The sequence below is a fragment of the Drosophila subpulchrella genome, unplaced genomic scaffold (genome assembly GCF_014743375.2).
Source record: "Drosophila subpulchrella strain 33 F10 #4 breed RU33 unplaced genomic scaffold, RU_Dsub_v1.1 Primary Assembly Seq394, whole genome shotgun sequence".
NCBI classification, from domain to species: domain Eukaryota; kingdom Metazoa; phylum Arthropoda; class Insecta; order Diptera; family Drosophilidae; genus Drosophila; species Drosophila subpulchrella.
Window position 1 is genome coordinate 80,001 of NW_023665616.1, and position 15,000 is coordinate 95,000.

General features: G+C 42.7%; 1 pseudogene; it reads right to left on the reverse strand.

Moving 5' to 3' along the window:
- Positions 1-12,755: 12,755 nt before the first annotated feature.
- LOC119562173 overlaps positions 12,756-15,000 on the reverse strand; it is a 2,786-nt pseudogene continuing 541 nt past the window's right edge.

Genomic DNA, 15,000 nt, shown 5'->3' on the forward strand with positions numbered 1-15,000 from the left:
TTGATGTTAAAAACACAATATTTTTTTTCGTAATACGTAATAATTTTCTTTATATTTGCATATTTCATTCTAAAATATCTTTTTTGTTCGACATACGTCATTATTGTATCCACACATGTACAATTTTTGTTTAACCAATATAAAATATTGAATTAAATCATTTGTATTTTGATGATAAATTTAAAATTTATCTGTATATATTCATATAAGACTCTTTGGTAATATATAATATAAAACCGAGCGCATATATGATATGTACGTTAGAAAAAATAATATATATATATATTATTTTCTTTTAATATAGGGACACCTCTTTTAATTTATCCCCGCAGGGAATTATCACATAACTCAGTATGTGATAATGGCAGACCAATATACATATATATCAAGATTATCAATACAAAATATATATCATTATTAGCCTGCCTCAATTGTAATTATTTATTTGGATTAACGATAAAGTTCGGAAACAATTTGTTATTCTATGTATAATAGAAACCTTGGCCTTTGTTTCAACATTATTATCTTTGGGCTTAAAATATTAACCGTGGAGCCAAGTCTCATATTCATAAATGAATAAAGAAACAAATTTGACGGATTAATATCTTCTCTACCGACAGACAGTATTTTGTCACGTCAATAGTAGATGGCCGGCCCATTGACCATCCTATAGTAGTTTTTGGACCCAATATCTTTAATTCGGGTATTTTCAATTGTCTTTGCCAATCAACCGTTTGGTACTCTCTCATATAATAAGAGAATACACATATAATTCCATTATATGGATATATCTTCATTATTTTATTTGCTACATCACCCTATAATAGTTTTTGAACCCGTCAACTTCAATTCGGGTATTTTCAATTGTCTTTGCCAACCATTTATATGGTATTCTCTATTATAATAAGAGAATACTAGTGTATATCCATTATATGGATATATCATCTTCATATTATTTGCTACACCACCCTATAGTAGTTTTTGAACCCATCATCTGCAATTCGGGTATTTTCAATTGTCTTTGCCAACCAACTATACGGTATTCTCTCTTATAATAAGAGAATACAAGTATATTTTCATTATATGGATATAATGCCATTTATTTTTCAATATCCATATAATTCATTTAGTTTTGTATGTACAAAACAAGTTTTCTTTATAGTATTGACAAAATCATATGTTTACGCATAACATAAGTTTTGACCAATACGAGGAGGGGCCCGCCAACGACCACCTCCCTATAGTAGTTTTTTACCCCACGCACTACTGCGTGCCTGTTTACAGTACTAGTGCCAGCTATCACTAGGTTTATATATCATGTTTCAGTGATATATGGGTAAATTCTACCATTTATTCTTATGTATATGGCATTTCTATGCCATATTTATACAATCCATTCATATCTTAATGTATATTTATTATATTATACATTATTATGCCTTATAGGTATTATACCTATAAGCCATATCCATACGATTCATTCACTAGTGCCGCCCCTCACTAGGTTTATAATTGTTATATCATTGATATACAATTTATTTCTATATATATGGCATTTATATGCCATATCCATACAATGCATTCACATTTCAATGTATATTTACTTGTTATACATTATTATGCCTTATAGGTATTATACCTATAAGCCATATCCATACGATTCACTTATATAAATATATGTATATTTTTCTATACATAATTTTTTTTTATTTTTGTATGGATTTCTATGCATATCCATAGTTTATATGGATATGCTTGGCGTTCTATATAGTATTGACAAATTCATATGCATAACATAAGTTTTGACCAATACGAGGAGGGGCCCGCCAACGACCACCTCCCTATAGTAGTTTTTTACCCCACGCACTATTGCGTGCCTGTTTACAGTACTAGTGCCAGCTATCACTAGGTTTATATATCGTGTTTCAGTGATATATGGGTAAATTCTACCATTTATTCTTATGTATATGGCATTTCTATGCCATATTTATACAATCCATTCATATCTTAATGTATATTTATTATATTATACATTATTATGCCTTATAGGTATTATACCTATAAGCCATATCCATACGATTCATTCACTAGTGCCGCCCCTCACTAGGTTTATAATTGTTATATCATGATATACAATTTATTTCTATATATATGGCATTTATATGCCATATCCATACAATGCATTCACATTTCAATGTATATTTACTTGTTATACATTATTATGCCTTATAGGTATTATACCTATAAGCCATATCCATACGATTCACTTATATAAATATATGTATATTTTTTTCTATACATAATTTTTTTTTTACTTTTGTATGGTTTTCTATGCATATCCATAGTTTATATGGATATGCTTGGCGTTCTATATAGTATTGACAAATTCATATGCATAACATAAGTTTTGACCAATACGAGGAGGGGCCCGCCAACGACCACCTCCCTATAGTAGTTTTTTACCCCACGCACTATTGCGTGCCTGTTTACAGTACTAGTGCCAGCTATCACTAGGTTTATATATCGTGTTTCAGTGATATATGGGTAAATTCTACCATTTATTCTTATGTATATGGCATTTCTATGCCATATTTATACAATCCATTCATATCTTAATGTATATTTATTATATTATACATTATTATGCCTTATAGGTATTATACCTATAAGCCATATCCATACGATTCATTCACTAGTGCCGCCCCTCACTAGGTTTATAATTGTTATATCATTGATATACAATTTATTTCTATATATATGGCATTTATATGCCATATCCATACAATGCATTCACATTTCAATGTATATTTACTTGTTATACATTATTATGCCTTATAGGTATTATACCTATAAGCCATATCCATACGATTCACTTATATAAATATATGTATATTTTTCTATACATAATTTTTTTTTACTTTTGTATGGTTTTCTATGCATATCCATAGTTTATATGGATATGCTTGGCGTTCTATATAGTATTGACAAATTCATATGCATAACATAAGTTTTGACCAATACGAGGAGGGGCCCGCCAACGACCACCTCCCTATAGTAGTTTTTTACCCCACGCACTATTGCGTGCCTGTTTACAGTACTAGTGCCAGCTATCACTAGGTTTATATATCGTGTTTCAGTGATATATGGGTAAATTCTACCATTTATTCTTATGTATATGGCATTTCTATGCCATATTTATACAATCCATTCATATCTTAATGTATATTTATTATATTATACATTATTATGCCTTATAGGTATTATACCTATAAGCCATATCCATACGATTCATTCACTAGTGCCGCCCCTCACTAGGTTTATAATTGTTATATCATTGATATACAATTTATTTCTATATATATGGCATTTATATGCCATATCCATACAATGCATTCACATTTCAATGTATATTTACTTGTTATACATTATTATGCCTTATAGGTATTATACCTATAAGCCATATCCATACGATTCACTTATATAAATATATGTATATTTTTCTATACATAATTTTTTTTTACTTTTGTATGGATTTCTATGCATATCCATAGTTTATATGGATATGCTTGGCGTTCTATATAGTATTGACAAATTCATATGCATAACATAAGTTTTGACCAATACGAGGAGGGGCCCGCCAACGACCACCTCCCTATAGTAGTTTTTTACCCCACGCACTATTGCGTGCCTGTTTACAGTACTAGTGCCAGCTATCACTAGGTTTATATATCGTGTTTCAGTGATATATGGGTAAATTCTACCATTTATTCTTATGTATATGGCATTTCTATGCCATATTTATACAATCCATTCATATCTTAATGTATATTTATTATATTATACATTATTATGCCTTATAGGTATTATACCTATAAGCCATATCCATACGATTCATTCACTAGTGCCGCCCCTCACTAGGTTTATAATTGTTATATCATTGATATACAATTTATTTCTATATATATGGCATTTATATGCCATATCCATACAATGCATTCACATTTCAATGTATATTTACTTGTTATACATTATTATGCCTTATAGGTATTATACCTATAAGCCATATCCATACGATTCACTTATATAAATATATGTATATTTTTCTATACATAATTTTTTTTTACTTTTGTATGGATTTCTATGCATATCCATAGTTTATATGGATATGCTTGGCGTTCTATATAGTATTGACAAATTCATATGCATAACATAAGTTTTGACCAATACGAGGAGGGGCCCGCCAACGACCACCTCCCTATAGTAGTTTTTTACCCCACGCACTATTGCGTGCATGTTTACAGTACTAGTGCCAGCTATCATTAGGTTTATATATCGTGTTTCAGTGATATATGGGTAAATTCTACCATTTATTCTTATGTATGTATATGGCATTTCTATGCCATATTTATATAATTCATTCATATCTTAATTTATATTTATTATATTATACATTATTATGCCTTATAGGTATTATACCTATAAGCCATATCCATACGATTCATATACTAGTGCAGCCCCTCACTAGGTTTATATATCTCATTTTAATTATATATTGGTAAATTCTATTATTTATTCTTGTGTATATGGCACTTATATGCCGCCATATCTATAAAAATGCATTTATATTTCAATGTATATTTTCTATATTATACATTATTATGCCTTAAAAAGTTATTATACCTACCATAAGGCGATATCCATACGATTCATTTATATAAAAGATATATGTATAATTTTCTATACATAATTTTTTTTTATGAATATATGGGTTTCCTAAGCATATCCATATAATACATTTAGTTTTATATGGATTAGATTGGTCTTCTTTATTGTATTGCCAAACTCATATTGATAAAATAAGTTTTGAACAATAAGAGGATCAGCCGCCAACCAACCAACCACTGCTACCATTGGAGGAACATATACTTACTTTTTATATGTCCTCTTACTTGAATGGTCCTCTCTTTACTTGAAAATTTCATTACCATAGGAATCTATTTATACATGGAATATGATTTCCACTACTTTTTCGCGTCACTAATAATTAATATGACGATACAGACTTGCTACCATAACATAAGTCTTGAACAATAATAGGAGCAGCCGCCAACCAACCACCAACCAACCAACCACTGCTACCATTGATAGTAATTTTATATGTCCTCTTTAGTTGAATTTCAATACCATAGGAATATTTATACATGGAATATGTTTTGCCACTACTTTTTCGCGTCACTAATAATATGACGATACAGTCTTGCTACCATAACATAAGTTTTGAACAATAAGAGGAGCAGACACACCAACCAACCAACCGCGCTGCTACCATTATATATACTTATATTTATATAAGTCCTCTTTACTTGAATGGCCTCTTTACTTGAATTTCAATACCATAGGAATATTTATTTATACATGGAATATGTTTTGCCACTACTTTTTCGCGTCACTAATAATATGACGATATAGACTTGCTACCATAACATAAGTTTTGAACAATAAGAGGAGCAGACACCAACCAACCAACCGCTGCTACCATTGAATGAACCATATATACAAACTTTTATATATGTCCTCTTTACTTGAATTTTAATACCATAGGAATATTTATACATGGAATATGTTTGCCACTTTATCATCGCGTCACTAATAAGATGACGATACATTTTGTTTGTTCAATATTTACTTATATATTGATGTTTCCAATTTAGGTCTTTTATATTTCTTCTTCCCTACCTTACACACCACAAACAAAGTGGCGTGCGATGCTGCAAGCAAGCATAATGATTATGCCCGCTTGCAACATCTTTATTATCGAATCATCAAGCAAAGGATAAGCTTCAGTGGATCGCAGTATGGCAGCTGCTCAACCACTTACAACACCTTGCCTGTTACAAAAGTCGTTTACAATTGATTCTAGGCTTTGTCATTGTATTAAATAATGCTTTTATATGTAACTAGCGCGGCATCAGGTGATCAAAGATCCTCCCAATTTACTATGTTACAAATTACATTGGCATCACATCCATTGTCGTTTATAAAGTAAATTATAAACTTTAAATGGTTTAGAAGCCATACAATGCAAATTGCCCCTTATTTATCATTGCAGTCCAGCACGGATACGACCTTAGAGGCGTTCAGGCATAATCCAACGGACGTAGCGTCATACCACTGTTCGCTCGAACAAGTATTGTGCCATTGGTCCGTACCTGCGGTTCCTCTCGTACTACGCAGGAATGCTGTCGCAACAACGTTTTGTCATTAGTAGGGTAAAACTAACCTGTCTCACGACGGTCTAAACCCAGCTCACGTTCCCTTGCATGGGTGAACAATCCAACGCTTGGTGAATTTTGCTTCACAATGATAGGAAGAGCCGACATCGAAGGATCAAAAAGCGACGTCGCTATGAACGCTTGGCCGCCACAAGCCAGTTATCCCTATGGTAACTTTTCTGACACCTCTTGTTAAAAACTCTTTAAACCAAAAGGATCGATAGGCCGAGCTTTTGCTGTCCCTGTGTGTACTGAACACCGAGATCAAGTCAGCATTTGCCCTTTTGCTCTATGTGTGGTTTCTGTCCGCACTGAGCTGGCCTTGGGACACCTCCGTTATTATTTGAGAGATGTACCGCCCCAGTCAAACTCCCTACCTGGCAATGTCCTTGAATTGGATCATACCTGAGTAATTGGAGTTATACCAAATTTTCAAATCAAAAATACATAAATGCACCGTTTTATTAAAGAATTTGTTTGCGATTATATAACAAACTCGTGATACTTTGATCAAGAAGCTTGCATCAAAACCCAATACCATAAGATATAATAAATATATCCGTATAATGGCTAGGAAATGATACACGTTCCATTTAATCAAGTAAGTAAGGAAACAATAAGAGTAGTGGTATTTCATTGGCGATACCAAACCGAAGTCTAATATCTCCCACTTATTCTACACCTCTTATGTCTCCTTACACTGCCAGATTAGAGTCAAGCTCAAAAGGGTCTTCTTTCCCCGCTAATTATTCCAAGCCCGTTCCCTTGGCTGTGGTTTCGCTAGATAGTAGATAGGGACAGGGGGGTGTGTCTCGGATCCCTCCGAACTTATTTTACGTGGCGTGTTCCACAATGAAGGGATTACAACCACGGCATTCTAATATACCCACAAGTGAGTATATAATGCACGGGTCTAGGTTAAGCGCCAGACCAACGCCCCGGACTAGAAGCTATAGCTATGTACATAGCAACCACCCCAGTAGCAATTCGAGTGCTTACTTGTCGGGCAAGCACTCCCCCTTGCGTAGGGGCGAGATCTATCTAAAATAGTAGATAGGGACAGGTGTGTCTCGGATCCCTCCGAATTTATTTTACGTGGCGTGTTCCACAATGAAGGGATTACAACCACGGCATTCTAATATACCCACAAGTGAGTATATAATGCACGGGTCTAGGTTAAGCGCCAGACCAACGCCCCGGACTAGAAGCTATAGCTATGTACATAGCATCCACCCCAGTAGCAATTCGAGTACTTACTTGTCGGGCAAGCACTCCCCCTTGCGTAGGGGCGAGATCTATCTAAAATCTCTACTGTTCTGTGGGTCACAGCACCCGAGTTGTATAACGCAACATCCACGTCGAGCCCGAGGACTCTACCCGCGATATAGGTGTCAACCACAGCCACCACGATACTCCCACAAGGGGGCCAACCTCAATGAGCAGCCTTGGAGCTGCTCAACCCGTGGTACCGAAATTACAGGCTCGGTGAGCCTCACCCCTTCAGCTCCGACAAGCTCGGATGGGGCAACCATTGCCATATTAGTCGCCTCCTACGACAAGCTATGGCAGGCTGTGGCAGTATTCTTCGCCGCTACCACACGGCAAAAGAGGTGTGGGACTAACGTCCCGGCGCCTGTGGTTCCTCCCTCGTCGCATCCATCCTTCGCCTCGAGAAGGCAGCATCGGCAAAAACTCCTAGGAGACGCATCCGTTCTGGGGTCTCGACTACTCCCGCGACGATCCATCTTCCCTGGTCTCGAACGACTCCAAGGGCATCCAGGTCCCGCAAATCGTTGTACAGGCGGCATTCACACAGTATGTGGCGCCAGTCCTCTCTTGCCACGCCACATGAGCATGCGGTCGTGGTGCTGAGGGTCCTGCCTTGCAGAAATGCGTTCATCGACCCGTGTCCTGTCAGCAAGAATCCGGCTTTGAGGGTAAAGACAAAGTCTTTCCTCTTGTAGACGAACGCTGCCTCTGGGAAAAACTCGCGAGTCACGGAGCCGTGTTCCGCGCGATCCCATCTGAGTTGCCACTCATTTAGCAGACGTTCGTCTAGCAGCGCCATCTTAGCTTTCCAGTCCAACACGGACAGGTCCTGTCCGTGGAGCCAGTCGCTCTCATCCAGGGGGACATCCTTCCTCAGCTTGAACTTCACGGCGATCCTGTGAGCATCCAGATCCATTGGAGGAGCACCAGCAAGCACCTGCAGTGCCACCGTGGACACTGTGCGGCATACCGGTAGGCATCCTAAAAGGATGGACCTCTGGCACGAGGTGAGGAGTTTAAGGGACTTGCCCCTACTCGCCGCCTTGTACCAGACCGAGGCACCAAAGAGTGCACAGGGGACCATGAGTCCGCTGTAAATCGTCCTCTTAGCACGGGAGCTGAGCCCCCAATCGACTCGAAGCACCCGCGCTAGTCCTCCGGCAACTCCAGCCAGCCGATCTCTGAGAGCAGAGATATGCGGGAGAAAACTCAACCGCTCGCCGACTAAGATGCCAAGGTACCGGCATTTGGTGACGTAAGGCAGGCTTGCTCCAGCAAACCGTACCGTCGGTCTCCTCGTGCGTGAAAGCTGTCCTTTCAGCAACATTATTGCCGTCTTGCTGGTTGACACACTCACTCCAACCTCAGCTCCCCAGGCTCCCACGATGTCCATCAACTGCTCGCCCTTCCGCTCCAGATCGGCACGGGAATTCCCGTCGACGAAAAGCAGAAGATCATCTGCAAACGCGCTCAGAGCACAATGTGGCTCCAAGCGCTGAAGCAGCACATCCATCAGTAAATTCCAAATAAATGGACCACTGACGGACCCTTGCGGGCAGCCCCGTGTAACCGCAACTGTGGCTGCTTCATACCTGCTGATGATGCTTGCGCTACGGCCGGAAAAATAGCTTTTCCACAAGTCGATTTCTCGACAGCCTACGTCGACAAGCCGATCCAGCACCGCACTCCACTCCACGTTGTCGAAGGCTCCCTTGAAATCGACAAAGATTCCAAGGACCCTCCTCTCGCGACTGTTGGCGACGGTGTTTTTGGCGTGCATCCACGCATCCTCCACGCAGCGTCCAGGCCTGAATCCGAATTGCCATCTGCAGCCATCCGGTAGCACATCCTTCAGCCGATTCACCATGATTCCCTCAAGCGCCTTTCCGAACACTGGTAAAAGGCATATGCCGCGATAAGAGGCAGGATCGCTCCTGTCCTTATCTGGCCCCTTTACCAGCGGTATCACTCTCGGGTGCTTCCACTCGGCCGGAAAGTATCCTTCCGAGATGCACCGAGAGTACAGCTTCGTCAGGTGCTGAGGGATGGCACGCCATACCTCCTTGACAATACCGCCCGTGATGCCATCCATACCCGGCGATCGCCGGCTTCTCAGCCTCGCGACGCTGGTTGCCACCTCGAAGGCTTCGAGGATCGGTGGGGCACCAGGGGGTATGTCTTCTCGTGTCGTCGACTCCGCAGCAGGGAAAAAGTTGCGGAGGAGCACACTTGCGCAGTCGTGCCAAGTTACGGAAAGCGCGCCGTTCGACCGGAGACATCCGAGATCGGCTGTCTTCTTCCGGCCTCGGCATATTCGGTATACGTGCCCCCATGGATCATCCTTGTGCCGTCCCACGAAGTCCCGCCAGTTTTGCTCCTTTGTCGTCAAGATAAGCTTCTTGTACTGGCCTGAGGCAAATCTCAGTCCAGCGGCAAGTTGCTCAGCATCGTCGGTGCCACTCCGGCGAGCTGCCTGCAGCCTACGCCTCAGTCTCCGAACCTCTTGGCGCTTGGTACTCAGCTCAGGATTCCACCATATTACGTTTCCCCTCGCTGCAGGTATCCTGCGCCCTATCACCCTGTCGCACACATCGTGTACGATGGAGCGAAGGGCAGACACATGGTCGTCCAACGGCGATTCCTCCAGTTCCTCGAGACTCTGTGCTGCACTCCTTAACTCTACACTGAATCTTCGCCAACTTGCATTGGAGAGCTTCCATTGCGGTACCGGAGCTAGGCTCTCAACGGTACTGCTCGGATCTGGAGTAACCTCAACAGTGATAATGTTGTGGTCACTCAGCTCCCAGAAGTCAACTCTCCAATCGTAGGTTGCCCATACTCGCGCCGCTTCGTTGGCGAAGGTCACGTCGATATCACTTCTAGAGCGGTGATTATCGAACGTGAACACCTGGCTGGCCGTATTCAGTACACTGGCACCGCTTGCGATTATCCACTCGTTCATGAGCTGTCCCCGTTCGCGGTTCAGGCGGTCTCCAGAGTTGTCTGGGGATTTGCTGAACCACATAGGGGAGACTGCGTTAGCATCAAGTCCGAGGATTGTCGGTGTTCTGCTAGCTAATAGCAGAACCGTATCCAGGTAGTCAGTGTAGGGCTCCAGAGCAGCTAGATGCTGGCAGTATACGGAGGCCAGAAAGATTGTGCCATATCTTCCTGTGACACTCACGCACACTCCGTAGTCCGTCGTCAAAGCCTCGATGGGCATGCAGATGGCAGATGGGTCGTCCACGATGATGGCAGCTTTCTTCCTCCTATCGGCGAATATCCTCATTCCTCCAGGCAGTCCAGTGAGTCGCTTGCCAGCGTCCACGTAGGGCTCCTGGACTAGTGCGAACAGGTGGCCAGCATCTCTCATCTGCTTGGCAAGCTCGATGACAGCGCAACGGCCTCGACCACAATTCGCTTGGATGAAGCTAAACATTATCAATGTCTAGCTTGCACCCTGGCTAGCAGCGCGCCGTATATCGGGCAGCCACCCGAGAGCATATAATGCCCCGAGGGCATACCCTTGTGACGGCAGTTGCGGCAGTCCACCGCATTTCTGCACTTCGCCGCGACGTGGTCGTTCTGTCCGCACTGGCGGCAGACCTGCTTCTCTCGGGCGTACCGACACTCATTGACCTTGTGGTCAAAGCCAAGGCATCGGTGGCACGCGTAGGTTCGCACCTGAGAGCGGCAGCGGTAGGAAAACCACTTAATATATACTCTCCCGCCCTCGAGAACGGCCAGCGCCTGGTCGTCTACCTCCAGCGTCACATTGATTGTGGCACCGTCAGCAGCTGACCAGGGCTTGGTCGCCAGGACAACCGCCTTCTGGAACTCCTTGAGGCTCATCTCTTCGAAGTTCTTCTCCCTGAGCTCCATCATAAACTCGTCCGGTCCCACGGAGGTGTCCACATCCTGGACCGTAACACGCGGCTTCGCAGCGGTGTTCCTCGACACCTTCAGGCCCACCTCGGCGAACTTTGCGGAGGCGACGACCTTCGTCATCTCCGCCTGCGAAGGCGTGCGAATGATCGCGCCGGCCCGCTTCAGCTCACGCACCTCGTGTACTCGTACGCCCAGAGCGGGCGCTACCTCCTTGCGGATCTTCTCAGCGATTTGCCTGCCTGACAGGGCCGGGTCGTCGCACGCAACGACAGCCGACCATGTCTCCCGAATCTTCCGCGGTGCGGGTACGGGGGCAAGGGGGGCAACAGGGGCAGCAGGTGAGGCGACTAGGTGCGCGCCTCTAGCAGCGGTGGCTGCATATGAGGCGGCCGAGGCGACCGGTGTCTGCCTCTTCAAGCGATCCTCCAGCACTCCGATGCGGATCAGCAGGGCTCCGACGACCTCCTCGTAGCGGTTTGCCAACAACTGCGTCTTAATGCTCACGGTAGGGCTCGCTACGTGGGACATCCTCAGGATATCCGCACGGATGTCGCCCATCTCGGCAGCAACGGCTCCGTTTCCCCTCCATTCCCTGTCCGAGAAGGATTTCTCTACGCTGGCTGGCACGACGAAGGTCCCTCCATCAGCAGCGGCTGCGACTGCGGCAGCGTCGGCGGGGGCAGCGGCGGGGGCAGCGGCGGGGGCAGCGGCTGCGGCAGCGGCTGCGGCAGCGGCAGCGGCTGCGACTGCGGCAGCGTCAGCGGCGGGGGCAGCGGCGGGGGCAGCGGCAAAGGCGTCGGCAGGGGCAGCGGCGGTTGCATCCAGCGCCAACACTTTGCACCTCGAGGCCTCCCTCAGCGGCGCTTTGTTGCGCTTGCCTCTGGCGCGCCCTCTGCCCGAGCTGCTTCCACGGCTGCTCGCACTTTCGCTCCCGGACTCGTCGACCACCATTTTTGGTGGCGCCATCTGCCGGTTATCGGCCTTACTAAGTAAGCTCTTTGATATTCGAGACTTACCCCTTCCTATCAGCTGGTTCTCAAAAGCTCGGTCAGCTGATCAGCTGATCCAAGTTCAGCGGAGACACAAACCACACAGCTGTGGGCGACAAAATGTGCCTAAATTAGGCAAACGCCTCTCTCGAGAGAGCGCCTCTCTCGCGACACACGTGTCTTAATGGAAAATTTCCAAAAAGAAAAACGCGAATATCGCCCGATTTCCGCAGAATTTCAAACGGAAAACACACGCACTGTGTTCGCAAGCACGAAACACGAATTTTCGCACTATTTTCAACAATGTACCTGTTGTTTTACTGCCTAAATGCGCTTTACTCGCGGAGCGTACGGAAAAACACGTCTGTTCTCGCGAGCAACCAAACACCGACTGTAGTAGATAGGGACAGTAGGAATCTCGTTAATCCATTCATGCGCGTCACTAATTAGATGACGAGGCATTTGGCTACCTTAAGAGAGTCATAGTTACTCCCGCCGTTGACCCGCGCTTACTTGAATTTCTTCACTTTGACATTCAGAGCACTGGGCAGAAATCACATTGTGTCAACACCCGCTAGGGCCATCACAATGCTTTGTTTTAATTAGACAGTCGGATTCCCCAAGTCCGTGCCAGTTCTGAATTGATTGTTAATTGATAATCGTTATAATTAATAAGAACTAATTGGTTTAACCCAATTAGTATTCTTAAAAATTTTAGCAAGAAAGTTCCACAATTGGCTACGTAACTAAACTATCCGGGGAACAAGTGACCAACATAAATGCCAGACACTCTATTTACCCAGAACGAGCACATAAACCATGTTATTGTTTCCCAATCAAGCCCGACTATCTCAATCTTCAGAGCCAATCCTTATCCCGAAGTTACGGATCTAATTTGCCGACTTCCCTTACCTACATTATTCTATCGACTAGAGACTCTTCACCTTGGAGACCAGCTGCGGATATTGGTACGGCCTGTTGAGAAGTTTGCGTGTCCCCACCATAAATTTTCAAGGTCCGAGGAGAAAATATCGACACAACAGTATATGTCATGCTCTTCTAGCCCATCTACCATATCTCTCTGCGAAAGACTTCCATGGTAGTACGGCTATAAAACAGAAAAGAAAACTCTTCCGATATCTCTCGACGGCTTCTTTATGGTCGTTCCTGTTGCCAGGATGAGCACGAGGCCCATATTTAATAACAAACGGATACTCAACAGGTTACGGAATTGGAACCGTATTCCCTTTCGTTCAAAATTATTCAAGTATATTAATTAGCTTGATTTATATAATATAATTATATTTGTATGGCATTTGTGTTTTACTTGAAAATTTTCGGCTTTCGCCTTGAACTTAGGACCGACTAACTCGTGATCAACCACTGTTCACACGAAACCCTTCTCCACTTCAGTCCTCCAAGGTCTCATTCGATTATTTGCTACTACCACCAAGATCTGTACCAATGGCAGCTCCATGCAGGCTTACGCCAAACACTTCTACGCATACCATTGTACCTTCCTACTCACTAAAGTTTCAAAATTTATATCACAAGTAATATAAATCATCTACTTTAGCGGTAATGTATAGGTATACAACTTAAGCGCCATCCATTTTAAGGGCTAGTTGCTTCGGCAGGTGAGTTGTTACACACTCCTTAGCGGATTTCGACTTCCATGATCACCGTCCTGCTGTTTTAAGCAACCAACGCCTTTCATGGTATCTGCATGAGTTGTTAATTTGGGCACCGTAACATTACGTTTGGTTCATCCCACAGCGCCAGTTCTGCTTACCAAAAGTGGCCCACTGGGCACATTATATCATAACCTTGAACTTCATATCAAGAAAGTTAAGGTTCTTACCCATTTAAAGTTTGAGAATAGGTTAAGATCGTTTCGACCCTAAGGCCTCTAATCATTCGCTTTACCAGATAAGATTATTTTATATAACATTAAAATGCACCAGCTATCCTGAGGGAAACTTCGGAAGGAACCAGCTACTAGATGGTTCGATTGGTCTTTCGCCCCTATACTCAATTCTGACAATCGATTTGCACGTCAGAACTGTTTCGGTCTTCCATCAGGGTTTCCCCTGACTTCAACCTGATCAAGTATAGTTCACCATCTTTCGGGTCACAGCATATATGCTCAAGGTACGTTCCAGTTAGAGGCATAAATAATATAAATATCATTATACATAACTATATAGAACGCCCCGGGATTGTGTTAATTAGCTATAAATAGTTAAAAAAACTAATCCCATTATTAGTCAAGTTAATTACGCTATTAGGTTTATATCCCAATAACTTGCACATATGTTAGACTCCTTGGTCCGTGTTTCAAGACGGGTCCCGAAGGTATCCTGAATCTTTCGCATTGTTAATCATACAAGTGCATATAATAAACACAAAAATCAATGATAATTATGCCATTATATAATTCCGAAAAATTAACGCACTGTATTCATATAAATCTATCAGCACTTTATCAAATTAATAACATTTATTCTGTGTTAAAATGCAAGCAAATTAATTTGAATAAACTATAAGTTATATTTTATGATAAATTTTGTATGCTAATAGAT